This window comes from Loxodonta africana, unplaced genomic scaffold (genome assembly GCF_030014295.1).
Source record: "Loxodonta africana isolate mLoxAfr1 unplaced genomic scaffold, mLoxAfr1.hap2 scaffold_98, whole genome shotgun sequence".
NCBI classification, from domain to species: Eukaryota; Metazoa; Chordata; class Mammalia; order Proboscidea; family Elephantidae; genus Loxodonta; species Loxodonta africana.
In genome coordinates, this window is record NW_026975672.1 from 25980 (window position 1) to 53474 (window position 27495).

Consider the following 27495-nt stretch of genomic DNA (forward strand, 5'->3'; position numbering starts at 1 on the left):
AGGTGCCCAGGTAGTTGGTCATAAAGTGTGTGGTACAGGCTCTGTCCTACCGTCTTAGAGGGGCAGGGGTTATTGGTGTAGGCAGAAGTATCTGGCTGCAGTAGGGGGTCAGGCTCTGATCAAGGCAGGGGTCTGACAGCTGTCCTCTGAGTGTCTGTGAGGAAAGTGCATCCCTGTTCTGTAGAGCACACGGGTGGGTTCTGCAGAAGGGCGATGGGTACCCAATGCTTTTGGTTGTAAGTTCTGGGAGGTACTACTTACCCTTGGAGCCCTGTCACAGGAGGCTAGGTATTGTGGGTGGAGCCACCAGTCCTTAGGCCCCTGATGTGGGTAGGTGAAGACGCCGTTTAATAGGCAAAGCAGTGTCAAACATCAAACACCCATCTTTCCACCGTTCAGCTGAAACAGTTGCAGTCTGGCGACAAGGGCCTATTCTCCTGAAATGGGCCCACACAGGTCCATGCTGGGGTGAAAGGTATTCAAAGCCCATGGACTGTTTGTGCCTGAACAAGAGCTGCTTCTGTCCTGAGCTCCCCAGCTTAATTGAGCTGGCAGATTATCTTTCCCCCAGTTGTGAACTTATACCTTCTTCAAGGATGGAAAAATGGCTCAGAGTGGTACCAGGGCCTATCTCAGGCCCAGGGAAGTTGACAGCCACTGAAGCCAGCTTGGGGGCTGGGGGCGTGGTAAAATAAACACAAGTAATTAGCTTTTGCTGAGAGTGCCGTTCTTCTCTTGTTCTGGAGGTGTGAGTAGTCTGTGCAACTTGCTGTCCTTCCCTGAGCTAAACGCCTCTGGAACACTACTGCCAGCCCCGCTGCAGTCGCTCCAGGGAACGGTGCCTGAGGGTTCCTGGCTGTTCAGGTCCAGTAACTCCTCTCCACTTCTGAATAGTCTCTCCCTCCCCCTGCCGCTGAGTCCATTTTCTAACTTTACCTTTGATGTTCAGGGCTCCTAGCTTGTCATAAATATAATCGCTTCACTTGTTTTTTCTGGTCTTTTTTGTAAGAGGGATCACTGGTGGCGTCTCAATACTCAAAACTTCATCATTTCTTCCTTTCACTTTAGCTACTCAACATTCAAGAGCAACGTTCAGAGTCTCTTCCGACATCCGTTTTGGTCTTTTCTTTCTTTCCTGTCTTTTAAAGGATCTCTTGCTTTCCTCATGTGTGATGTCCTTGATGTCATTCCACAACTCGTCTGGTCTTCAGTCGTTAGTGTTCAACACGTAAAATGTGTTCTTGAGGTGGTCTCTAAATACAGGTGAGATATACTCAAGGTCATATTTTGGCCCCTTTTGACTTATTCTAATTTTCTTCCGTTTCAACTTGAACTCCCATATGAGCAATTGACAGTCTGTTTCACAATCGATCCCTGGCCTTGTTCTGACTGATGATATGAGTTTTCCCATCTTCTCTTTCCACAGATGTAGTCAGTTTGATTCCTGTGTATTCCATCTGGTAAAGTCCACGTGTATAGCTGCCGTTTATGTTGGTGAAAAAAAATATTTGCAGTGGATGAGTCACTGGTCTTGCAAAATTCTTTCATGAGATTTCTGGCGTCATTTATTTCAGCGATGCTGTATTTTCCAACTACTTTTCCTTCTGTGTTTCCAACTTTAACATTCTAATGACCAGTAATTATCAATGCATCTTGATTGCATCTTTGATCAATTTCAGGCTGCAGAAGTTGTTTAAAATCTTCAATTTCTTTATCTTTGGCATTAGTGGTTGGTGCATAAATTTGAATAGTCATATAAACTAGTCTTCCTTGTAAGTGTATGGATTTTAGCCTATCAGTGACAACATTGTACTTCAGGCTAGATCTTGAAATGTTCTCTTTGATGATATGTAACGTCATTCTTTTGACTCTGGTGGAATATCCATGTTTGTAAGACTGCTCACAGACTGTTTTACCAGAGAGTTTTCTGGTACTGCAACATCTACCACTAATGTCTGTGATCCCTTTGAATTGGCAAAATAAGAATAGTGCTATAGATTTCTTCCAAATACAGAAAACATAAGTATGAAAATGTTCTTGCTGTTGATTATATTCTTTACCAATCTGTTTGTATGGGATTTTTGGTACTTCACTTGAAAAATGAGTCCAAGGTACTGTGATGTGATTGTTTACTTTGTGTGGCCTTTCTAGCCATGATCTTATAACATCCACCCTGGTGCTTGGGCAGGACTGTGTGATAGGGTAATTGTGGCTCACCAAGGGGATTGTTTATTTTGCCTTCAAAGAGAACCAGTTCCAGAGCAAAGAGGAGGATTCAACTCCCATCAAGGAAGAACAGCCAAGAGCCGAGCATATATTATGGACCTGAGATCCCTGCACTGAGAAGCTCCTAGAAGCAGGAGACTGAGATAGAGAGAGGAAGCTGTAACCCTGAAGATGGTAAGATGCCATGGCAGGAGAGACCGAGCAACAGGGACCTGGCTATAGGAGATGCTGGCCCAGGGAGAAGGAAAGCTGAGTGCCTTTGGAGAGAGGCCGGCCCAAGGCCAGGCAGAGGCACGCCTATGAGCACAGGAGGGAAGAGGCTGTCCTGATAGAAAAACTGTATTCTGAGTGTCGTTGAGCCTGAGCTATAACTGTTACTTCCCTAATAAACCCCATAATCGTGAATATGGACTATGAGTTCTGTGTGGCCATTGCAATGAGTTATTGAACCCGGCAGAGAAGTAGGGAGTGCTGTGTGAGGGACAGTTGGTGTCAGAGTTAGTGAAGATGGTGGAGAGAGGGTAGTTTTTTCACCAATGCCTTCAATGCAGCTTCGATTCCTTCCTTTTATACCATCAGTTCTTGATCTTATGCTACCTATTGAAATGGTTGAAAATTATCCAGTTCTACTGCAGTGGCTGTATTAATATCAGACAAATTATACTTCAGAAAAAGGAGTATTATTGGGAATAAGTAGGGACATAACATAATAAAGGTTCAATTCTCCAAAAAGATACAACACTCCTAAATGTGTACGTGTCTAACAACAGCGCTCCAAAATACAAAAACTAATAAATCTGAAAGGGGAAATGGACAAATACGCATTTATAACTGGTATCAGTACTTTTCTATCAATAATTAATAGAGCCCTGCTAGTTGAAGTCCAAAGCATCTGTATGAACCACTCATGGATGTCTATGTGTGTGTGTATGTATGTGTGTGTATGTGTGTATGTATGTATATAGTATAAAGAGAAGTAATACAGAAATAAACATAGATACATGTTGTAGTCCTTGGGAGGTACAAACGGTTAATGCATTCAGCTGCTAACCAAAATGTTGGAGGTTTGAGTCCACCCAGAGGCACTTTGGAAGAAAGGCTTGGTGATCTACTTTTGAAAAATTAGCCATTGAACTGACACACTTGTGTGTCAGTACTACTCTGACACACATGAGGGGAGGGGTCACCATGAGTCACATCAGCTTAATAGCAATCGAATGATTTTTTTATGCATTCTGCCAATGTTTGTCTTTTAATTGGTATCTTAGGCTGGGTTCTCTAGAGAAACAAAACCAGTGAGGTGTATATATATATATTTATATATAAATAGCTTTATATCAAGAAAATGGCTCACGAGGCTGTAGAGGCTGGTAAGTCTCAAGTCCATGGGTCAGGCTTGTGGCTTCTCCTGACTCACATAGATGCAGGGACTGCAGAACTGAAGATCTGCAGGTCATACAACAGGTCTGTGGCTCACAGGCTGCAAAGGCTGACAGATCTCAAGATCGGCAGGTAAGCTGGCAGGCTGCGGCTCACAGACTGCGGAGGCTGGTGAATCCCCAAATTGGAAGGTAAGCTGAGAGTTCAAGTCCCAAAAACTTGAGATCAGATGAAGAGGAGCCAGCTGCAGGATTCAGAGTGAGCAAAAGCTCAAGAGCCTTGCCAGAAAGTCCACCTATATTGGATGCAGTCCACACCTCCGAGGAAACTCCCTTAGATCTGATTGGCTACTCACAGCAGATCCCATCATGGAGGTAATCACATTATATCACATCTCATCATGGAAATGATTGCATCGTTATTCGACTGCTAAACTACATCATAACTGCCAAAGCACTGAGAATCATGGTCCAACAAAGTTGACACACAACTTTAATGATCCCAATTGTGAATTTAATCTATTTAAATTTAAAGCAATTAATGATAAGGAAGGACTTATGTCTTCTACTTTGTAGTAGGTCATATATGTATTTTGTTTCTCATTTTCTTCACTACCGTCCACTTTTGTGTTTGACTGATTTTTTTCAAGTGTACAATTTTGATCCTCTCCTTATTTCCTTTCCTTATATTTTTTAACTTCTTAGTGGTGACCATGAGGATTACAATTAATATCTTATGTTTATAACAATCTTCTTTTAATGAATACAAATTTAGCTTCAACAGTATACAACATTCTGCTTTTATTCAGCTCAGTTACCTCCCCTACTTACGTTGCTGTTACAAAAATTGCATCTTTATACATTGTGTGTCCATTAAGAGAGATGTGTAAGTATTTTTATGCATTTGTGCTTTAAATCATATATGAAAAAAAGAGTCGTGATATAAAAATATTACTGACTTTGTTTTATCTAAGTAGTTACCTTTACGGAGTCTTCGTTTCTTTTTATGGCTTCAAGTTACTGTCTAGTGTCCTTCCGTGCCAGCCAGGATGATTCCCTGTAGCATTTCTCATAAGGCAGTTCTGCTGCTAACATACTCCCTCAGGTTTTGTGTATCTGGGCATGTCTTAATTTCACCTTCATTTTTGAAAGATAGTTTTGCTAGATACTGACATCTTGGTTCATAGTTTTGTTTCTGTATTTTTTTTCCAGTACCTTAAATACATCATCCGACTATTTTCTTGTCTCAATGGTTTCTGATGAAAAATCAACAGTTAAACTTGTTGAGACTCTCTTGTACATTAGGGGTCACTTATCTGTTGCTGCTTTCAAGTTTCTGTCTTCGTCTTTTGACATTTTGATTATGTCTGTCTGTGGATATCTATGTATTTACTGTCCTTTGAGTTTATTGAGCTTCTTGGATATCTAGATGACATTTGGGAAACTTCCAGTCATTACGTTTTTAAATATTCTTTCTGTCCTTTCATCTTTCTTTCCTTTCTGGGACTCCCTTAATGAGTATATTGGTATGCTTGATGTTGTCCCGCAGGTCCCTTAGGCTCTATTCATTTTCTTCATTCTTTTTCCTTTATGCTCCTCAGTTAGAACAATTTCAGTTGTGCTTTTTCAAGCTTACATTTTCCTGCTTTCTTGCTCAAATCTGCTGTTGAGCTCCTCTAATGAAATTTTTATTTCAGCTATTCAACTTTTCAGCTCTATAATTTCTATTTGGTTCTTTTGTATAATATTTCTTTATTAATGTTTTCTACTTGTTCATACATTCTTCTCTTGGTTTCCTTTTTTTGTGTGTGTGTCTATGGTTTGTTTAGCTCTTTGAGGAAATTTAAGACAGTTGGTTTAAAATCTTTGTCTAGTAATCCCAATATCTGTGTTTCCTTAGGGATGCTTTCTGTTCATTTCTCTTCTTTCTTTCTTCTTAACAAATGAACCATCCTTTTCTTTTTTCTTTTTATGACTTAGAATAGTGTGTTGCAAACTGGATATCTTAGATATTATAATGTGACTCTGGAAATAAGATTCCCTCCTGTCATTAGGGTTTGCTTTTTTTTTTTTTTTTTAATTGTTGAGGGCCAGTCATCCATTTGCTTAGTGATGTTTCCAAACTATTTCTGCAAAGATTGTATGTCTTCTCATGTGTGGACACTGAAGTTCTGTTCTGTTATCTCAGCAGTCAGTTCATGACCTGACAGTGCTTTCTTTAAATGCTTGTAGCCAAAAAGAAAAAGTAACATTATCCCAGTCTTTGCAGATTGGCTCTGAACTGGCACGTTCTTTCAATGCTAAGCAAGAGTGCCTAAAACTCTGCCCTAGCCTTCACTTCCTGCCCCCATGGAGCCCAAAGATCAGCCAGAGATGCAAGCCTAAAGCTTTGTCAGGATCTTTATGAGCATGTCTTCATCCTTAGGCAAGAACATTGCACTTCAGATTCCTCAGTATATATGGTAGCCCTTCAAAGCCCTTAAACCACCAACCATTGTCCTCTCAGCCCTTTTTCCAAGCTTTTGGATGTCTCTGCTGTTTTCTCTGTCCTTCATCCTTTGACCCTGGAGGTAGGACCAATTCTTTTTAGCTTCGTACTTCTGAGTTTCCATCACATCATACATTTTTTCTTGTGTGCTGTTGAGTCAATTCTGACTCATAGTGAATATAGGATGGAGTAGAACTTCTCCAAAGGGTTTCTAAGGCTGTAATCTTTATGGAAGGGAACGGTCATATCTTTCTCCTGTGGAGTAGTTGGTGGATCAAATCAAACCGTTTAACAGCTGAGTGCTTAACCACTGCACTACTGGGGCTCCTTTTGACATCATGCATCATAATAGATTTTTAACACACCCCTCAGAAACATAGAAGTCCATAAATTATCAAGGATACAGAAGATTTAACATGTAAAAAAATACCAAATTGCTATATGTGTATTTGTGTGTATTATCTAACCATGAAAGAATATACATTCATCTCATGCACATACATAACATAGTGTGTATAAAAATTAACTGTATACTGTGTTATAAAGCAAGTCTCAACAAATTTCAAGAGTCTGTAATAATATAGAGGATACTATGTAAGTACACCATAATTAAAAAAAAAAAACCATCTTAGAAAATGAAAATACAAAATCTCCATGTGCTTGGATATTTTAAAATACTATGAGTCAAAAAAGACATCATAATGAAAATTAGAATACATTTTGAAGTAAACAATTATGGAGATAGTGCATACAAAAATTTGTGCAGTACAGACAATATAATATAGGAAACTTATAGCCTTAAAAATATAATTGGAAAGAACAAATCTTGAAAAATAAGTGAGTTAAACATCCATTCAAAATGTTGGGAAAAAACCAGAAACAAACATTCATAGGAATTTTTGTTTCTATTAATGATTGAATACATGCAACAGATGATCAACAAAGACTAAAGTTGATTCTTAGAAAATGCTAGTAAAATTGACAAACTTTAGGCAAGATTGATCAAGTGAAAAAGAATGAAGATATAAAAAACGAATATCAGGAATTAGAAAGAAAATGACTACAGATCTTGCAGAACATAAAGATAATGTGAGAATGTTATGAACCGTATTAGCCAATAAATTTGCAAATTTAGGTAAAGTAGGCAAACGTATCATACCATGTAAGTTAATAACAACGATTCAGGAAGAAACAGGAAGCAAAAGTAATTCCACAACTGTTAATACAATTGAATTAGAGCTCAAACTATTCTCAAAAAGAAAACTTCATATCAGATGGCTTTTCCTGCAAATTCTGCCAAATATTCAAGAAATATTTCACAAATTCTTCAATATAAAAGGAAATATATACCCAAACTCATTTTATAAAGCTTGTAGAATGAATATTGATACCAAAACCTGACAAGAGCAGCAGAAGATGGGAAAATTACAGGCCAATGTCACTGATGAACATAGATGCAAAATATAAAAATAAATAGGCAAAACAAATGCAGCAATACTCTAAAGAAGAATATATTATGACCAAGTTGGGTCTATCCCAAGAATTCAAGGTTAGTTTAACATTCAAAAATGAATCAGTATAATTTGCCATATGTACAGGAAAAATAAATGTGATTATATTAGTAGGTGTAATAAAATAAGTATTTGATAACCTTCAGCATCCACTCATGTTTTTTAAAAGAACATCTAGCATGCCATGAGACCAGAAGAACCAGAAGGTTCCCAGCTGCTGTCGCTGAACATTTTGATCAAAGAGTCCATAGAAAAGCCCTGATCAAAAGGGGGAAAATGCAGAACAGAATTTCAAATGAACCCTAGACTTTTTGGAGCCACTGAGGGTGAATGAACTCCTGAAACTATTGCCGTGAGATAATCTTTAAACATTACACCAAAAGCATTCCCTTGAATCATCTTAAAACCGAAGTATGAAAAAGAAAAAACCAAACTGTTGCTGTTGATTCCAACTCAGAGACTCTGTAAGACAGAATAGCACTGCCCCATAGAGTTTCAAAGGTGCAGGTGGTGGATTCAAACTGCTCTTCTTTTGCTTGGCTACCGTATCACTTAACCACTGTGCCATGAGGGCTCCAGAACATTAGCTTACTTAACCAATAAAAATGGTCTACCTTGAGCATATGCTCTTTTAAGAACTGTCTACATGGCATCAGATTGACAACAGCTACTGAAAAGATTAGATAGGAACTTTAAGGAGCAGTGGGTTTATGTTAATGACAGAGGAACAACTCAGAAAAGGAGGGTAAGAATGGTTGCACAACTTCAAGAATGTAGCCAGTGTTATTAAATTGTACAGGTAGAAACTGTTGAGTTGGTGTATGTTTTGCTGCATATATTCTCAACCAGAAAAAATACAGGTAATAATTAACAAAAAATGTCAAGGAGAGCTAAATATTTTGAAAATAAGACAGAGTTGCGTGTGAGGGAATGAGTGGGGTGAGCTGTTTTAGATTAATAGTAAAGGCTTATGGGAGCAGGATATTTGAGGAGATAACTGACCTATATCAAAGGAGAGAATAGCTGTATGAAGTTCTGAAGGGAGGGATATTGCCAATAAAGGAAAGAGTTGTTTCTGAGGCCCTTAAATAACCAAGTGTTTTGGCACATTTGAGGAAGCTCAGGAAATAAGTCATGGCTAGTGTGGAGTGAACCGAGGGAAGACTGTTAGGAAATGAGGTTAGTATGGTGAGCAAGCCCCGCATCATGAAAGACCATGGGAAGGATTTGGGAATTTTTCCTAATTGCTATGAGAAGCCACTGAAATGATGCTGTTATGTAGATTGTAAGAGGGAAGATCGGTGCATGGAGTCCAGTTTTAACCAAGAGATGATGGTGGATGTAAGGTGGAGGTAGTGAGAAGTGGATAGAGTCAGGATTTATGTTAAGGTAGTGCCAAGAGTCCAGAATATGTCAATGGATTGGATGCAAGATTTGAATAAAGGAGAGAAATGAAGGATGATTTCTAGGTTTTTGTCCTGAACAACCCAGAGGATAGTGAGAACATTTGCTGAGATAAGGAAGACTGGGAGGTAGATAAGACACTTGGACGAAGAATTTTATTTGAACCACATTAAGTTTGAGATGCCTAGTAGACATTCCAGTGGAGATGTGAGGTCAGCCATTGGTGAAGGAACAGGGCAGAGTATGTAAATGAGGGTATCCTAGGGCTCAGGTGGAATTGACTGCCATGAATTGGCTCAGATAACCTAGACAGTGAGAAGTGATGAGTGATGTTACTTAAACAGGGCATGGAAATCAATGAAAAAGGTGTGGGAGTGGCAGGGAAGCTAAGGTAGAGAAGTTTCTCTCTCCCTAAACCTGATTAGCTGGATTTGAAGACATCATAAGTTCCTGTATGAGAAATATCCAGCAAATTACCAGTTGATTTAATAAATTGATAACAAAGTCCACCTTTCAGCCAAAGATTGAAAAGCAAACAAACCAATTGTCATCCAGTGAATTCTAACTCTTATCAACCCTATAGGACTGAGTAGAACTACCCCATAGGGTTTCTAAGGAGCAGCTGGTGAATTCAAACAGCAGACCTTTTGGTTAGCAGCTTAGCTCTTACCCACTGCACCACCAGGACTCAGACCAAGAATAACACATGTGAGGAACTTACTCCTTAGTTCAATCAAGTATGTAGAAATTGAAATTTGTAATTTTGGAGATTCCTCTCTTTTTTTTTCGAAATGGGGGGCATTGAGATGGAGGATTTTCCTATGCCCACCATCCTAAGGGATTTAATTAACCCATAGTTGAGACATTGTAAACATCTCAAGAAATTATTACCTTTGAGAAATTTGAGGGTGAGTAGGCATATCACCTGGCACCTCTTAAACTCCTTATAAAAACCTGACTTGAAGACTCACCTGCCTTTTTGAATAAGTGCCAGCTTGAATAGGCAGGGTTCAGGGAATTGCCAACCAAAGGTATGGTTTCTCCAGAGGCCTCCAAGGGGTGTAAAAGAAGAGCAGAGCCAGACCCCGTGCTTGGGACACACCCTTGGTAGGAAATATTTGAGTGTGTGTGTGGTGGGAGAGCACTGGGTGTGGGAGAGTGGGGTGGGTGGGTAATAGGGAAATGCCTGGTTTTTTTTTTTTTTTTTAAGAAACAGTTTTTTACTTTTTTTTTTTTTAATTACAATGAACAGTTCAGTGGAGACACATTCCTTATCTGCAGGGGCTAGTGGAAGTGCTGATAGCTGAGAATGTAGCCTGCTCCCCAAGTGCGAGTTGGCATTTTGGAGAGAAAACTTGATGTTTGGAGCACTGACTGGCCCTGCCCTTTCTAAATAATTAAGGGTGGTGGGTGGTGGTAAGAGAAAGAGGATGGTCTATGAACACTGACCCTGGAAAATTAACTCCCGAGTGTGTGGGTTGTGGATAGCAGGAAAAGAACATCACCCGCAAATGACAGCAGTGCCTTTATTTATTTATTTATGCTTCTTTTTAGTTCTGAGTTGTTTTTAAGCCATAAATTAATGGGGCCACCATGAATTTTCAGAGAATGAGTTTTACAAAAATCTAAGTGTTTTAAATATTGCCAGGATTTACTTATATACGCTGTATATGAGAAAAGTCCTTCCAGTTATAGGGAGGAGAAAGAAAGTATATTCAGGAATTAAATTTTCACAGTTCTCTGAATTCTTATATTTCTCCTGTTGTCCATTTTTCTTTTTTTGTCCTTCATCCACCCCTTCCACCTTGACCCACTGTCTTCATCATCTAGTGCTGCCATAACAGAAATACCATGAGTGGATGGCTTTAACCAAGAGAAATTTAATACCTCACATTGAAGTAGGCTAATAGCCCAAATTCAAGGCATCAGCTCTAGGGGAAAGCTTTCTCTCTCTTTTGGCTCTGGAAGAAGGTCCTTGTCCTTAGCCTTCCCATGGTCAAGGAGCTTCTCAGGTGCAGGGACCTTGGGTCCAGAGGACATGCTCTGCTCCTGGTGCTGCTTTCTTGATAGTCTGAGGCCCCCAACTCTCTGCTTGCTTCCCTTTTGTTTTATCTCTGGAGAGATAAAAGGTGGTGCAGGCCACACCCCAGGGAAAGGTGACCTGAGTGAGGGTAGTGTTACAATCAATCCCACCCTAATCCTCTTAAAGTAAAATTACAATCACAAAATGGAGGACAACTACACAATAGTGGGAATCATGGCCTAACCAAGTTGAGACACACATTTTTTAGGGTCATAATTCAATCCATGACACCCACCAAACCAAACTTGTCACCATCAAGTTGATTCCAACTCATAGAGACCCTAGTTGATTCGAACTCATAGAGACCCTATAGCATAGAATAGAACTATTCCATAGAGTTTCCAAGGACTAGTTGGTGGATTCGAACTGCTGACCTTTTGGTTAGCAGCTGAGCTCTTAACCACTGTGCCACCAGGGCTCCTCTTGATCCACAGTCCACCCTAATTCACCACTGTGTTAGAAACTAAGGTTTTGCTACTCTGAAATAAGAACCTTTTACTATACTTTTGTGTTAGTGGTTGCTTTTGGTACGTCTTTAAGCACTGAACAGTTACCTCATACCCGTTAAAAACCCATTGCCACTGAGTCTATTCCAACTCATAGCGGCCCAATAGGGCAGAGCAGAACTGTGCCATAGACTTTCCAAGGAGCGCCTGGTGGATTTGAACTGATGACCTTTTGGTTAGCAGCCATAGCTCTTAAACAGTACACCACCAGCGTGGGAGGGGTTTAATTGATAACATGATGTCTGGGCTCCAAGGGAGATGGAATGGATGTGCAGGAGAAGGGCATGCAGAGTCTGCCTGTATAGTCCCCAGAACTCTGTTCAAGATCGTAACACACCTCAGTAATCACTTGAATCTAAACATACAACTTTAACAGTTGATGTAAATGACTTTACACATGAATTTTGGAACTCAACTCTTTCTCAATGGAAGTTCCTTCAACCTAGCTGTTTGTTTGTATTCCCTTAATAATTATGAAAGCTAACAATTATTGTGTTCATTCTGTGTGTAAGGCCTTTTTCTAAGTGCCTTGTGTGTTTTCTTTAACCTGCGTAACAACCTTTTGAATAAGACCCATTTTAGAAATGGGAAACTGAGGCAGTGAGAGGTAAAGTAACGTGCCCAGATCACCCAGCTGATAAATTGAGTTAGGATTTAAACCCAGGCAGTTTGTTTCAGAATTTGCTTATGTAATCACTGTACATGACAGCAGTGAGCCCTAGTGGCTCTGTGGTTAAAGAACTTGGCTGCTAACTGAAAGGTCAGTGGTTCGAACCCACCAGCCTCTCTGTAGGAGACAGATGTGGCAGTCTGCTTCAGTGAAAACCCTATGGGGCAGTTTTACTCTGTCCTTTGGGGTCACTGTGAGTTAGAATCGACTTGATGACAGTGGGTTTTGGCACATAATACTAATGTGCAGTGTATTCTGTATGCCGTGTATATGTTCAGAAACTAATTTTCCCAACATTTATGCCATATATAGATTACCAATCCAGTTGCCATTGAGTAGATTTTCACTCATGACGACCCCGTGAGTTTTCAGAGTAGGACTGCCCTCCATACGGTTTTCAATAGCTGTGACTATTTGGAGGTAGATTGCCAGGCCTTTCTTCCAAGGCAACTCTGAGTGTATTTAAACTGCCAACCTTTCAGTTAGTAGCTGAGCACTTAACTCTTTGTGCCACCTAATACATATATATACTAGGAGGTTTTCCTCGTTATTTGTACTTTAACGTTTTTTAGACTCTTACGAATACTTGTTCCTGGCAGTGAACTGGATGCTAAAGAACAGAATAGGCACATGTAACCCTCTCTCACCTTCTCCCTCCCCTCTTTCACAGAGATGAAATAAAAAGGAATTAATGAAGACAGATCATTGGATTAGGGCCCATACTCAGGGCTCTAACAGCATGGGGGGTTTCTCCTGTCACTTCAGTTCTTGTTCAGGAATTGGTACCTGCTTTTTGTGAATCACAAAGACCAGTGCTGTATATCAAGCCATTTAGATTTGGGGTATGGAGCAGTGATTTAAAAAAATTAAATTTTATTTTCAGAGATTTTTTCTAATAATTGTTTACATTTATTTATTTATTTTTAAAGTTAGACCCTGCTTTATTTTAGAGAGGAACAAACTTTCAAAGTTTTTAAGCAAACATTGGTCAGGGCTGGGCTTTTTTTTTATATTAACTTTTATTGAGCTTCAAGTGAACGTTTACAAATGAAGTCAGTCTGTCACATATAAGTTTGTATACACCTTACTCCGTACTCCCACTTGCTCTCCCCCTAATGAGTCAGCCCTTCCAGTCTCTCCTTTTGTGACAATTTTGCCAGCTTCCAACTCTCTCTATCCTCCCATCCCCCCTCCAGGAATTGGCACCTCCTTTTTGTGAATCACAAAGACCAGTGCTTTATATCAAGCCATTTAGATCTGGGGTATGGAGCAGTGATTTAAAAAAAATAAATTTTATTTTCAGAGATTTTTTCTATTAATTGTTTACATTTATTTTAATTGTATATATTCTAAAACCCCTACAAAAAGGCATGAAATAATTGTTTAAATTTTAATTCATATGGGTCAAAATGTATGTTAAACTACCTATCGTCACCTTCACAGTCGTCGTTATGTTTGAGCCAATTGTTGTGGCCACTTGTTACCAAGTATGACCTGCTTCTCCAGGGACTGATCTCTCCTGACAACATGTCCAAAATATGTGAGATGAAGCCTCGCCATTCTTGCTTCTAAGGAATATTCTGGCTGTACTTCTTTCAAGACAGATTTGTTCATTCTTTTGGCAGTCCATGGTATATTCAATATTCTTTGCAAACACCGTAATTCAATGCCTTCAATTTTTCTGTGGTCTTCCTTATTCATTGCCCACCTTTCGTGTGCATATGAGGCGACTGAAAGCACCATGGCTTGAGTCAGGCGCACATTAGTTTTCAAGGTGACATCTGTTCTTTTGAACACTTTAAGAGGCCTCTGGCAGCAGATTTGCCCAATGCAATGTGTCGTTTGATTTCTTGACTGCTGCTTCCGTGGGTGTTTATTGTGGATCCAAGTAAAAATGAAGCCCTTAATGACGTGAACATTTTCTCCGTTTATCATGATGTTGCTTATTGGTCCAGTTGTTAGGCTGTTAGTCTGTAGTCTTTGATCTTCAGCAGTAAATGCTTTAAGGCCTCTTCACTTTCAGCAAGCAAGATTGTATCATCTGCATATCTCAGGTTATTAATGAGTCTTGCTCCAATCCTGATGCCTTATTCTTCTTCAGACCAGCTTCTCAGATTATTTGCTCAGCATACAGGTTGAATACATATGGTGAAAGGATACAACGGTGATGCACACCTTTCTTGACTTTAAACCATGCTGTATTCCTTGTTCTGTTTAGATGACTGCCTCTTGTTCTATGTACAGGTTTCTCATAAAAACAGTTAAGTGTCCTGGAAATCTCATTCTTCCCCATGTTATCCATAATTTGTTATGAGCTGGAGTAGGTCTCAGAAATAATGTACCATTTCCTCCAGTTGGTTGTGCATGGCTGCCTAATTCCCTAGGTGGTAGCAGCTAAGGCCTGTCTCAGAAACACTCTCCTCCCCACTTAGCATGAGTTTTCACACTGGTCCATCTTCTTTCCCTTGTGTGTCTCCTGCCCTCCTCAGTGGCTGGGGAAAATGATAGTAGTCCACTGATGAGATTTATTCTTTTATTATACTTTATTTTATTATTTGTTTTTATAACATAGTTCTGTTAAAATCAAGGGTAATAAAAATGTTTGTATGATGGAAGTGGATAATCCCACCCACTGTGTCCATCTAAAGTTTCATGAGAAAACTGTGCCCACAACAGAGGGCTCCCACTCCTCTGGCTCACTGTATTTTCTCCTTGTTTATTTGCTCTTCCCTCTTTCCTGATGGATGCATGGAACCACTGAGCTTCAGGACTCCACAATTCTGCTTTTCATACCAGTGTTACTGTAATCTTGGGTTCATGGGCTGCCTTGCCACAGATTTACTCATTCTGTTTCTGTTAATTATTTCATTACTTAAAAATCTCTCATGAATTTTTCCAGAAGTACATTCTATTCCTCAAAAACTTGGAAGCAATGGGAAAGTATGCAAAAAAAAAAACAAGAAAACATACGTAATGCATAGAATAAATTATTAACGTTCCGATATGTCTATTTTCTTGCTTATATTGGCATATATGTGTATTAGAGTCTCTGGTTGATGCAAATGGTTAATATCTTGAGCTGCTGACAGAAAGTTGGAGTTCAGGTCCACCCAGAATTGCTGTGAAAGAGAGGTCTGGCAGCCTACTTCCGAAAACTCAGCCATTGGAACCCCTATGGGGTACAGTTCTACTCTGGCACACTGGTGTCATCATGAATCAGAACTGACTCAGTGGCAACTGGTTTTATGTGTGTATTAGCACACACATTTATGTATATTAACACAGATATTACATCCTGATATTTTCATTCAACATTAGTCTTTTCATGGTAATTTTTTTTTGTTTTTTTTTAATGAGGGCATTAAATTACTTTGTAATATTCTGTGTGCATGTAGTATATGGTTTTTAGCGATTTGACTATAGTTGCAATAATGTGCATGTTTCTAGTAATCTTCAACCTATACTTACCTCTTTTTAACATACATCTCTGCCATTAAATCTCTTTGTTTAAGTGTTGTTTAACGCTCATTACGCCTAAGGGATGGTCTCAGAAGCAGCCCTGATCAATTTTTCTCCCTCTTACTCATGAAGCCCCTTAATGTATTTCAAGGTATCAACTACGAAGGATTTTACGTACTTATCCTTTGTTTATTTTTCATTCAGTCAGTATATTCCATGGGCCAGAAGTAGTCTATGTTATGCAGATACAGTGGTGAAAGGTACACACTGTCCCTGTCCTCATGAAGGGGACAACCCAGTGCAGGTGGGAGGAGCACTGGGGAAATGCAGCTGAGAGAAAGGACAGACAACCCTCCAGGAACCACACTGGACTTCAGAGAGGCTTGTTGGCTGCTGTTCACCTGGCAGGCTTCTAGATACCAGAGTACCCTTGGGCTTGGTGCCTGCTCCTCTCTCTATTGACACCCTCCCTCTAGGATGCCTCAGTGAGTTTACTGCTGTCTATTTGTAGCTGAGGACGTGAGGTTTATACCTCCATCCATTCAAACTCCTCCTGGGTCCAGACTCATATATTCAAATGTCAGCCTAACTCTCTGTATTGACCTCTTTATGTATTATAATGATACATTCCTCATATGGCCATCATGAAAAGCAAACATGAAAGGAAAAGCACAGGAGTGCCTGGCACCAGTGTAGGTACTCAATGAACATTAGCTGTTGGTATTATTCTTGACATCTCCGTGTGTGGTGAAGTTTTATTACCGGACATCTCCATGTGGATATCTAACAGCTGCACCATGTTATCTAGGCTATGAAACAATTCTTGGTTCCAACCACCATTCCGTTCTTATCGATGAATTTCTCAAGACTTCGGTGATGGGAGTGTGTGTTTTTCCACACAATGGACATGATTAGGAATGGTAGGCCAGGTCCTGCACAATAAATTGCTCCAACATTCCTATGGGTGACCATTGAGACAAGTTTCAGCCACTGAATGTAGCAAAGAATTGGAACTACTCTCAGCTGTTCATGTGAGTACTCTCAATCCAGAATATCTGGTAAATCAACTGTTAGGGATTGAATTGTGTCCCTCCAAAATGTATGTGGAAATCCTAACCCCTGTACCTGTAATTCTGACCTTGTTTGGAAATAAGGGGCCTGCTTTTATTATGTGAATGAGGTCATACCAATGTAGGGTGGGTCCTAAGCGTAACTCTTCTTAGTTATAAAAGGAGCAGAATACACACAGACACAAACAGGTGAAAAGGAAGACAGACAAAGAAGACAGATGCTTCTAGAAGGCCAGGAACACAAATGATTGCTGGCATCTACTAGAAGCTGAGGTAGACAAGGAAGGACCTCCCACTACAGCCATGCCCTGAATTCGAACTACTACCTGCTAAACTGTGAGAAAATAAATTTCTGTCCTTTAAAAGCCATCCAGTTGTGTTATTTTTTGTTATGGAGGGACTAGGTAACTAACACACATACCCGTGCTTATAAGTTCAGCCCAGTGCAGAATAATTTTCTTCCCTCCTTGGTCTAGCCCACCCGAACCTCCTCTTTCCCTATCAGTGTCCTTTGCTTTCACCTAAGAGCTATGACAGAGTCCGCTTGATGCTGACGCATTGAAATTTCAATTTATTTTTTATTTATGATTACTATTAATTCCAATATTTTCTACGGTTTTCAATGGAGACAGTCCTATAATCTATGAATAGCAGTTATACTTTTTTTGTACTAGCTTACACTTCCAGTGTTAAATGTTTAATAAAAATAATGATAGAAGCATCCTTATTTTATTTTTTATTAATTTTAAAGAGAATGTCCCACCCGTCACCATGAACTATCATGCTAGTTGTAGTTTTCCACGTTCGGGAACTCCTTTTCTGTTCCATGTTTGCACCTAGTCCTTATCTGTCCGTGTGATTGGATTTTATCAACCTGCTTTGCCCCCATCTCTTGAGGTGAGCATATGTCTTCTCTTCTTTCACCTATGCATGTGGTGAATGAAATTACTAAATCTTTAATGTTCACTCAAATTTGTATGCCTACAATAAACCGCCTTGATCATGGCATGTTACGTGGTTTACCCTTTGCTGGATTTCCTTTGCTGGCATCTTATGTAGGGTTTTGCATCTCAGTTACTGAGTGTGCTTGTCCTCTAACTCTTCTTCTACCTTCCTTCTCTAATTTGTTATCATTTTTAAACTAGCCATAAGGATCAAGTTAGGGGAGTGTCTCATGGTTTTCTAATCTCTGTTGACTGCGTACAAGATTAAAATGACTGTTTCTTGCATGTTTGCTGGAACCTGACTGGAAACGATCTAGGTCTGCCATTTTCTTTGTAGGGAGATCTTGAACTACTGACCCATTTTATTTAGTGGTTAAAGGCCTCTTCTGGTGCTAATTTACTTGTAAAAAATTCTGATGCATGTTCTAGATTGCTCGAATCTCATCTTTAAATATTGATTATCAGGGCTTGTAGCCTCATGCAAGCCAATTAATCAATCCCAGATTTCCCCAAAGTCAGGCTCTGCAACTATTCCCGGTACCAAATTCCCTCATCTAAGACTTATTTGCAAAGAAAGATACAACAGTATGCTATCTACGCGGTTGTGTATCCGCAGCCTTCTTGAGTCCATAACGTGAGGTTACAGTCTTCTAATACTTTTTTTGTAATTGTTCTCTTTCTTTTTTTTTTTTTTTTCCTTTTTTCACTGCCAATACCGCCCCCCACCCCAGTCTAGTAGTTTTAAAGTTGTGCGTTTCAGGTTCAAGTCTGTAATCCAGCTGGGATTCTGTGTGTGCTGCATGTGTGCATCAAAAGAACACGCTTCTAGAAGCAGAAAGCAGGCAGTGCGACTGTTCGGTGGTTGGCGGGGCGGGGGGAGGGGAGCTGCTGCCCAGAGAGGGCGCCCGAGGGAGGCAGGAGATGCCGGGCTGCCCACCGCAAGCCCGCAGACTCCAAGGAGGCGGAACCTGCGTGCACCATGAGCCTTTTGAGACAGGCCCAAGCCCGCCCAGCCAGGTGCTAACCTCGCACCCGCCAGGCTTGCGGGTTCCCCCAGGACTAGGGGAAGCCTGAGGCCAAGGAGGGCAAGACCTAGGGTCTGGACCTGGGAACTGGTTCTGCCACGTGTGATCGCAGCACTTATGCTGGGAAGGGGGGCAGGAAGCATATCGCAACGTGCGTCCGGACGATGACCCAGAAGGGCAGGAGTTGTAGTCACCCACGGACTCTGCGTCTGCATATGGACGCCCCCAGGGTGCAATTCCAGGAGCAGAAGGCAAAGCCACAGAGGCCACAGTGCACCTCGCTGATGCTCCCCAGGGGCATTTCCCTAAATTTGGGGAACAGTCCCTCCTCTGGGCTAGGGACTTTGTTTCCTCCATTGTCATCACTGACTGTGAGCAGACTCTTGTCTAGGCAGACTAATGAGGAGTTATCAAAATGAGCTCCAAACTCCGGATTTGAGTTAAGGATCATAAATTAACACAGAGAAATACGACTTTAGCAATAAGTGCCTGCTTGAAGCCCAAGTTGCCTGAAAACACGGAATTTCAGTCTTTCAGCTCCTCTGCTAATCTAGGGACTAAGAACAGGATCTCACTGGAGCTCAAAGATGTGGGGCACTGGGAATACTCTGGGTCTGTCTGCTCATGGCTGATTGCCTGATTCCCAGTTTTATTATACAGCTTAAATACAGACCAGAAGAGGAGTTTGGGGCTTGACACCTGACATCTTAACACCAGTTCCTGTTTCTTGAGGAAGGAAGAGGTAAAATAAATCAGCGTTTGCTGTTTCCTTCTCCATCCCCGGAAGTCCTGATGAAGACCCTCTCAGGTAAGGATTGACAGGGAGTGGCTTGGTTTACTATTCAACTTTGTCCTTCAGTAACTTTGTTTATGTCCTGCATGTAAACTGTTGTGCATTGAGAAGCATTCTAATTCTTGTGCAGAAGGACTAGACCTCCTGCAGAATGACTATATTGTGCCTCCCTCGGGCACCCCTGTCTGCGCAGCACCCCCCAACGCCAACTGCCCAACCGCCTCTCTCCTGGCATTCTGCTTCTAGAAGCATGTTCTTTTGATGCAGAGATGCAGCACACACAGAATCCCAGCTGGATTACAGACTTGAACCTGAAGACCTTATGCAGAATGACAATTTATGAACCACTAAGCTCAGTACTAAAGCAGGTACTTACCCCTCAGAGAAGGCCCTGGGGGAGGTTGACACCTGCATTCCCCAGCGCTCCTGCTGCTCTAGAAGTGCCTGAAATGCCTCTCTGGGAAAGGCCTTCAGAGTAGTAGGCTCATGGCCCACGTGGGAATTCAGGCCTATTTTTCTGTTAGAACATCTCATTTTGCTCTGAAAATATTATTATCCAGTTTATCCACCAGGCATGAGTACAGACATCTCATATTTTCAAAATTAACCCCATTCTCTCTAATGTGCCACCAAGAGTATATTCCAAAGTTTTTCCAATAGGCTAGAAAGTCTTTGCAAAGAGGGGAGTCCTGCGCCATGTTGTGCAGTGACAGCAGGGTTGGCATAATATGTTTACCGAGATACCTACCACTTTTTTAAATTTTTTATTGTGCTTTATTTGAAACTTTACAGAGCAAATTACTTTCTTGTTCAACCATTTATACACAATTGTTTTGTGACATTGGTTGCAATATTCATGATGTGTCAATATTGTCCTCTCCTATGCTCCAGTTCCCCGTTTCCATCCGCCATGATTCCTGTTCCGTCCTGCCCTCTTTTCAGTGCTTTTGGGCTGGTTTTGTACTTTTGGTCTCATACACATGATTGAACTAAGAAACACTTTCTTCACGTGTGTTGTTGTTTGTTTTATAGACCTGTCTAATCTTTGGTGGAGGGCGAACTTCCGAAGATACTTTCCACTTTGTTGCTTTCCATAATTCCTGAAATTCCAAGCCTGCCACCTGAAGAACTTCCTTTAGTGTTTCATTTAGAGCAAGTCTGGTGGCGATGAATTCTCTTAAGCGTCTTTCACCTGAGAATGTCAATATTTTTCCTTTACTCATGAAGGAAATAACAGCCTATAGAACACCGGGTTAATGTTTCTTTTCTTTCAGTGTTGAAAAAATGTTGTTTTCACAGCCTTTTGGCCTCCATGTCTTCTGATGATGAATACAGAGTCATTCCAATTGTTTCTCCTGTGTGAGATGAGTTGTTTTCTCTCTAGCTTCTTTGAAGATATTTTCTTGGTCCTTGTTATTCCACAATTGACAATGAGGCATTTGGGCATAAAATTATGTGAGTTTAACTTGTTGGAGTTTGCATAGCTTCTTGAATCTGTAAGTTTGTGTCTTTCAACAAACTGGGAAAGTGTTGAGCCAGTATTTCTTCAGATACTTTTTTCTACACCACATATTTTTTCTACACCGTATGGAATTCCAATAAATAAATGTTAGATATTTTTGAATTTTTTTGAGGCTCTGTTCATTTTTTTCAATATTTGTTCTCTGTTTTCAGATTGGATATTTTCAATTGAACTGTTTTCATCTCATTGATCCTTTTGTCTGTCAACAGCATTCCGCTGTAGAGCTGATCAAGTGAATTTTTTATCTCTATTTTTCTGTTTTTCCTGTCTAAAATTTTCATTTGTGAATGGTTTCTATGTATTTTTCTATTTTTCTAAGTTGTGCCTGTTACTTCTTTGAGCATGGTTAAAGTAGCTTTTTAAAGTTTTTGTCTGTGATTCCAAGACTGTGTCTTACTTCAATCTTACAGAAAATGTCGATGTTGTTTGTTTTAGGAATCACTTGACCCAGTTATGTTCAGGCTGCAGGTTCTTTCCCAACTTCTGTGTGTTGTGGCTCAGATGTCAGTTCAGATTTTGAAGACTTTGCAGTGATATTTGGATGTAATCTATGGGAGTGTCACTCAGTCTGGGACCTTGTTGGTGTTCTAACCCATAATGCAGTTCTCAAAGGATTGATCTACTTCTTAGGGTCAGAGCAAAGCATATGCAACTGTGGGAGTGGGGAGGGGTATGAAAAACAACTTTATGGTATCCCCCTCTTGAGCCGCCTGGTCTCTGTCTCTCTGAGGCTCTCTGATGTCTGAGCAGCTACCTTCCTGGTCCACTGGCAAGAATGTTGGGGCTTTAATCTCTTCATTCTGCTGCACAATTAAGTGACTGGGTCTGCGTATGAGGCCAAATAATGGTAAGATGGAGAAAATGTAACAGAGATTCCTGTACATTATTTGGTCCTTATATACTTAGGTCAGAGAGAAGGCACACTGTTTCGGGTGATACTTCGAAACAGGTATGGAGAAAAAGGCATTAACAGGTCGATAGCTGCATACTAGGTGTTACGGATTAAATTCTGTCTTCCCAAAATGTATATATCAGCTTGACTAGGCCATGCTTCTCAGTATTGTGCGATTATCCACCATTTTGTCAGCTGATGTGATTTTCCAATGTATTGTAAATCATACCTCTATGATGTTAATGATCGAGGATTTGAAGCAGTTATGTTAAGGAGGCAGGGCTCAGTCTACAAGATTAAGTTGTGTTTTAAGTCAATCTCTTTTAAGATATAAAAGAGAAAAGAGCAGAGAGACAGGGGGACCTCAGTACCACCAAGAAAGAAGTGTCAGGAGCACTGCATCCTTTGGACCTAGGATCCCTGTGCTGAGAACCTTCTTGTCCAGGGGAAGATTGGTGACAAAGACCTTCTCGTAGGAGTGACAGAGAGAAAAAGCCTTCCCCTGGAGTTGGCACCCTGAATTTGGACTTATAGCCTCCTAGACTGTGAGGGAATAATTTTCTTTGTTAAAGTCATCCATTTGTGGTATTTCTGTTACAGGAGCACTAGATATCTAAGACGCTAGGTACCAGGAGATGTACATTTCCCAGCTCTTTCACTCCCAGGGACACTGTGACTAAGTAGCCAATGCCATAAATCCATGCGAGCAGACTGTTCTGATTACTGCTTTGACTCTACTGTCTGTTATGGTAACCACACCCACCTTGTCTTTGTTGATTGAGTGCCACCACTTGGATGCTACCACCATGGGGTCCAGTCAACTGCATTGTAGTCAGGTGTCTTCATTCAGTTAGGGCAGTTCTCACTGTGGACTCTTACTTACATAAAATAGCAACCACAGAAGTCTTCAATAATGCTGGGGCTTGCTTCCCAAATTTGTACCTCACTGCTATGGTAAAAAGAGAGCCCTCTGGGCACTCCGTGTGTGGGTCTGTGGGTCCAGCCTAATAAATCCATTCTAACATTCCAATTTCCCTCAGCCTTTGGATACCTTCTCTTACAGTATACAATGGCAGATCTGCCATTTCCACTTGATTTATTTTAGGCCACCACTTAATCCATGCTTCAGTAAACCAGCCAAATAAACTATGAGATCCTTTTCTAACCTCTCAAGCTGAAACACTGAATGAAGAATCTATGCTTCCTGGGCCTATATCAATAAACTCAGACTAATCCACCTTTATGTTGCTTGCACCGTTATCCCACACCCAAAATAGCCATTCCCACACATATTCACCAGGTTTCTGTATGTATATATTAGAAAAATCAAGCAGTTCTTTTGGAGTTTAGCATAGCTTATCCTGGGTCACACTTCATAGCTCACCTTTTGGGGCTTGTTGGGACTGAAGTCTAGGTATAGGTCTAGAAGCAAAAATGGGCAGTGGCAGTGGGATGTTCAGCCGTGTCTTATAAGGCATCTGCCTAAGGTGATGCCCCAGGCAATGCCCCAGACACCACCCCAGGAGACAACTCAAACAAGACACTTCAGGCACAGCTGGGGTAATCTCATCAGATGGAGGTGGAAGGGATAATTGTTTTACTGGGAAGGGTGGCTTAGCCGGCAAAGTTAGAGAATCTCTTTAGATGGGAGTAAGAGGTCTGGTTCTGTTAGGAAGAGCGATTCAACAGAAATTGGAGGTTCATTGTCCCCCGCTTCCTGACTATCTGCCCATATGTCCTCATCCCAAGTTTCAGGATCCCATTTCTTCCCAATCAGTGCCCTTACTTTAACTTCAGAAACCATTTGAGGTTGGATATTCAACTGGCGCTTTAATTCAGTCACTCTTATGATAAGAATCTGAGTTTATTTTTGGCAGCATTAGCCTTGTTAGTATAAGAAATATGGTTTTCTTTCTGGGCACAAGTGGCAGCTTTCAGATCTTGTATGTGGTGCTTGAGCTTTGAGTCCATTTCTTTCATTCACCAGTGTGGCTAGCAAAAGCAGGACCAACCAAGCAGCTTCCTTATTATTCTTATTCTGACAAAATTATAGAAAAGTATCAAATATGTAATCAGGCAGAGCCTTGTCTCTCACAAATATTTAATCCAGTTGTAGTAGTATTTTGCGTATTTCTATTGTCACCTCCCACCATGGATTAGCAATAGCCTATTTACTACTGGAGACAGTCATCAGTGCCTTTAAGATTAGCCAGACTTGAGAATCAATTCAGAAAACTCATCCTTAAGATTTGGTTCCTCTGGAACCAGTGTAGGTACCAAATGTCTTAGCCTGGGATCTCTAGAGATGCAAAACTGGTGAACAGAATATATATATACACACATATATATAAAAAAAAAAAGAGTGTGTGTATATATACGTGTGTGTATGTGTGTGTATATATATATATATATATATAAAAAAATTTTTTTTTTTATATGGAAACCCTAGTCGCATAATGGTTAATAGCTATAGCTGCTAACCAAAAGGTTAGCATTTCGAATCCACCAGGCGCTCCTTGGGAACTCTGTGGGGCAGTTCTGCTCTGTCCTGTAGGGTCACTATGAGTTGGAACCGACTCGACGGCAATGGGTACACACACACACACACACCCACCCACCCATATATGCTTACATATGTTAGTTGTGGCTGTTAGAGGCCATCGATCCTGTGTAAAACAGAATGAAACACTGCCTGATCCTGAACCATCCTCACAATCATTGCTATGTTTGAGCCCATTCTTGCAGCCATTGTGTCAGTTCATGTTGTTGAGCGCCTTCCTCTTTTTTTCTGACCCTCAGCTTTTCCAAGCATGATGAGCCTTTCCTGGGACAGGTCCCTCCTGAAAATATGTCCAAGGCACGTGAGACGAAGTCTCGCCATCCTTGCTTCTAAGGTGCATTCTTGGTGTACTTCTTCCCAGATGGATTTGTTTATTCTTCTGGCAGTCCATGGTATATTCAGTATTCTTTGCCAACACCATATTTTAAATGAATCAGTTCTTTGGTTTTCCGTATTCATTGTCTAACTTGCTCAAGCATGTGAGGTGATAGAAAATATCATGGCTTTGCTCAGGCACACCTTAGTCCTCAAAGTGACATCTTTCCTTCACAACACTTTAAGGAGGTCTTTTGCAATAGATTTGCCCAATGCAATACATTGTTTGAATTCTTGACTGCTGCTTCTGTGGGCATTGATTATGGATTCAAGTTAAATGAAATGCTTGATGACTTCAGTATTTTCTCTGTTTATCATGGTGTTGCTTACTGGTCCAGTTGTGAGAATTTTTGTTTTCTTTATGTTGAGGTGTAATCCATACTGAAGGCTGTAGTGGTTGCTCTTCATCAGCAACTGCTTCAAGTCCTCTTTACTTTCAGCAAGCAAGGTCGTATCAGCTGCATATCATAGGTTGTTAGTGAATCTTTCTCCAAAACTGATGCCATGTTCTTCTTCTTACAGACCAGCTTCTCAGATTATTTGCTCAGCATACAGATTGAGTAAGTATGGTGAAAGGATACCACCATGACACATAACTTTCTGATTTTAAACCACACGGTATCCCCTTGCCCTACTCAAATGACTGCCTCTTGGTCTACATAGATATTCCGCATGACTACAGTTAAGTGTTCTGGAATTCCCATTCTTTGGTAAGCTATCCATAATTTGTCATGAGCCACACAGTTGAGTGTGCTTGTATAGTAAACAAAAATAGGTAAACATCTTAGTGATAGTCTCTACTTTCAGCCAAGATCCATCAGACATCAGAAATGATATCCCATGTTCCATGTCTTCCTCTGAATCCAGCTTGAATTTTTGGTAGTTTCCTGTCTGTGTACTGCTGCAACTGTTTTTAAATTAAATTCAGCAAAATTTTTCTTGCATGTAATGTTAATGACATTGCTCGATAATTTCCGCATTGCGTTGGACCACCTCTCTTTGGAATGGGCACACATATAGATCTCTTTCAGTCATTTGGTCAGGTAGCTGTCTTCCAAATATATTGGAATAGTCAAGTGAGTGCCTCCAGCACTGCGTCCCTGTGTTGAAACATCTCATTTGGTACGCCATCAATTCCTGGAGCCATGTTTTTTGCCAATGCCTTCAGTGCAGCTTGGAGTTCTTCCTTCAGTACCATCAGCTCTTGATCCTATGCTACCTCCTGATATGGTTGAACGTCGACCAATTGTTTTTGGTGTATTGAGTCTTTGTATTCCTTCCATCTACTTTTGATGTTTCCTGTGTTGTTCGATATTTTGCCCATAGAATCCTTCAGTATTGCGCCTAGAGGCTTGAATATTTCCTTCAGTTCTTTCAGCTTGAGAAATGCCAGGTGTTTTCTTCCCTTTTGGTTTTCTAACTCCAGATCTGTTCACATTATATTATCATACTTTGTCTTCTCCAGCTTCCCTTTCAGGTATTCTGTTGAGCTCTTTTACATTATTTTTCCTTCCATTCTCTTTAGCTACTGTACATTCAAGAGCAAGATTCAGAGTCTCTTGTGACATCCTCTTTGGTCTTTGCTTTCTTTCCTGTCTTTCTAATGACTTTTTGTTTTTTTCATATATGATGTCCTTGCTATCATCCCACAACTAATCTGGTCTTCGATCATTAGTGTGCAGTGCATCAAATCTCTTCTTGAGATGGTCTCTAAATTCAGGTTTGATATACTCAAGGGCATACTTTGACTCATGGACTTGTTTTAATTTTCTTCAGCTTCAACTTGAACGTGAATATGAGCAACTGATCATCTGTTCTGCAGTCAGCCCCTGCCCTGATTCTGACTCATGATATTGACCAAGTGAAGAGTGATTCAGAGAAAAACATGGATAGAGTGTGACCTAATTTCCATAAAAACAAACAAATGAATGTACTTACATGTGTCCCGGCAAAAAGAAGTGTGTAAAAGGGTACATATGTATCTTTGGACACTGGACACTTCAGGGGAGCAGGTACAATATACTTATGTGGGGATGGCTCTTATTATAACTTCTATATACAAATCTCTATTGTTAAATGTGTTATAAGAATGTAAAAGCTTTTAAAGTTTAATAACATCATACGTGTATGTGTGTGTATTTGAAACTTTTTTTCTTTTGACTATTTTATATATGTGTTTTTTAGTTATCTAGTTTTTTTTTTAGTGTGGCTATAGCAGAGATACCAAAAGTGGATGGCTTTAACAAACAGAAACTTATTCTCTCACAGTTTAAGAAGCAACAAGTTTGAAGTCAGGGCACCAGGTCTAGGAGAAAGCTCTCTCTCTTTGTGGCTCTGGGGGAAGGTCCTTGTCATCTATCTTCCCCTGGCCTAGGAAATTCTCAGCGCGTGGACACTGGGTCAAAAAGACGTGCTCCACTCCAGGCACTTCTTCCTTGGTGGTATGAGGTCCCTCTCATTTCCGCTCACTCTTCTCTTTGTATCTCAAAAGAGACTGACTCAAGACTCACCCTAATCCTGTAGATTGTGTCCTCCCTCATTAACCTAACTGCCTCTAATCCCGCCTTATTTACATCACAGAGGTTAGA

General features: G+C 40.5%; 1 long non-coding RNA gene across 1 annotated transcript; it reads left to right on the plus strand.

Annotated features, from left to right (window-relative positions):
- Positions 1-1613: 1613 nt before the first annotated feature.
- LOC135230269 (uncharacterized) lies at positions 1614-27495 on the plus strand. The gene is made up of 3 exons (XR_010320900.1): positions 1614-2400; positions 19426-19926; positions 26684-27495. It is a non-coding gene; the product is annotated as an uncharacterized LOC135230269 (long non-coding RNA).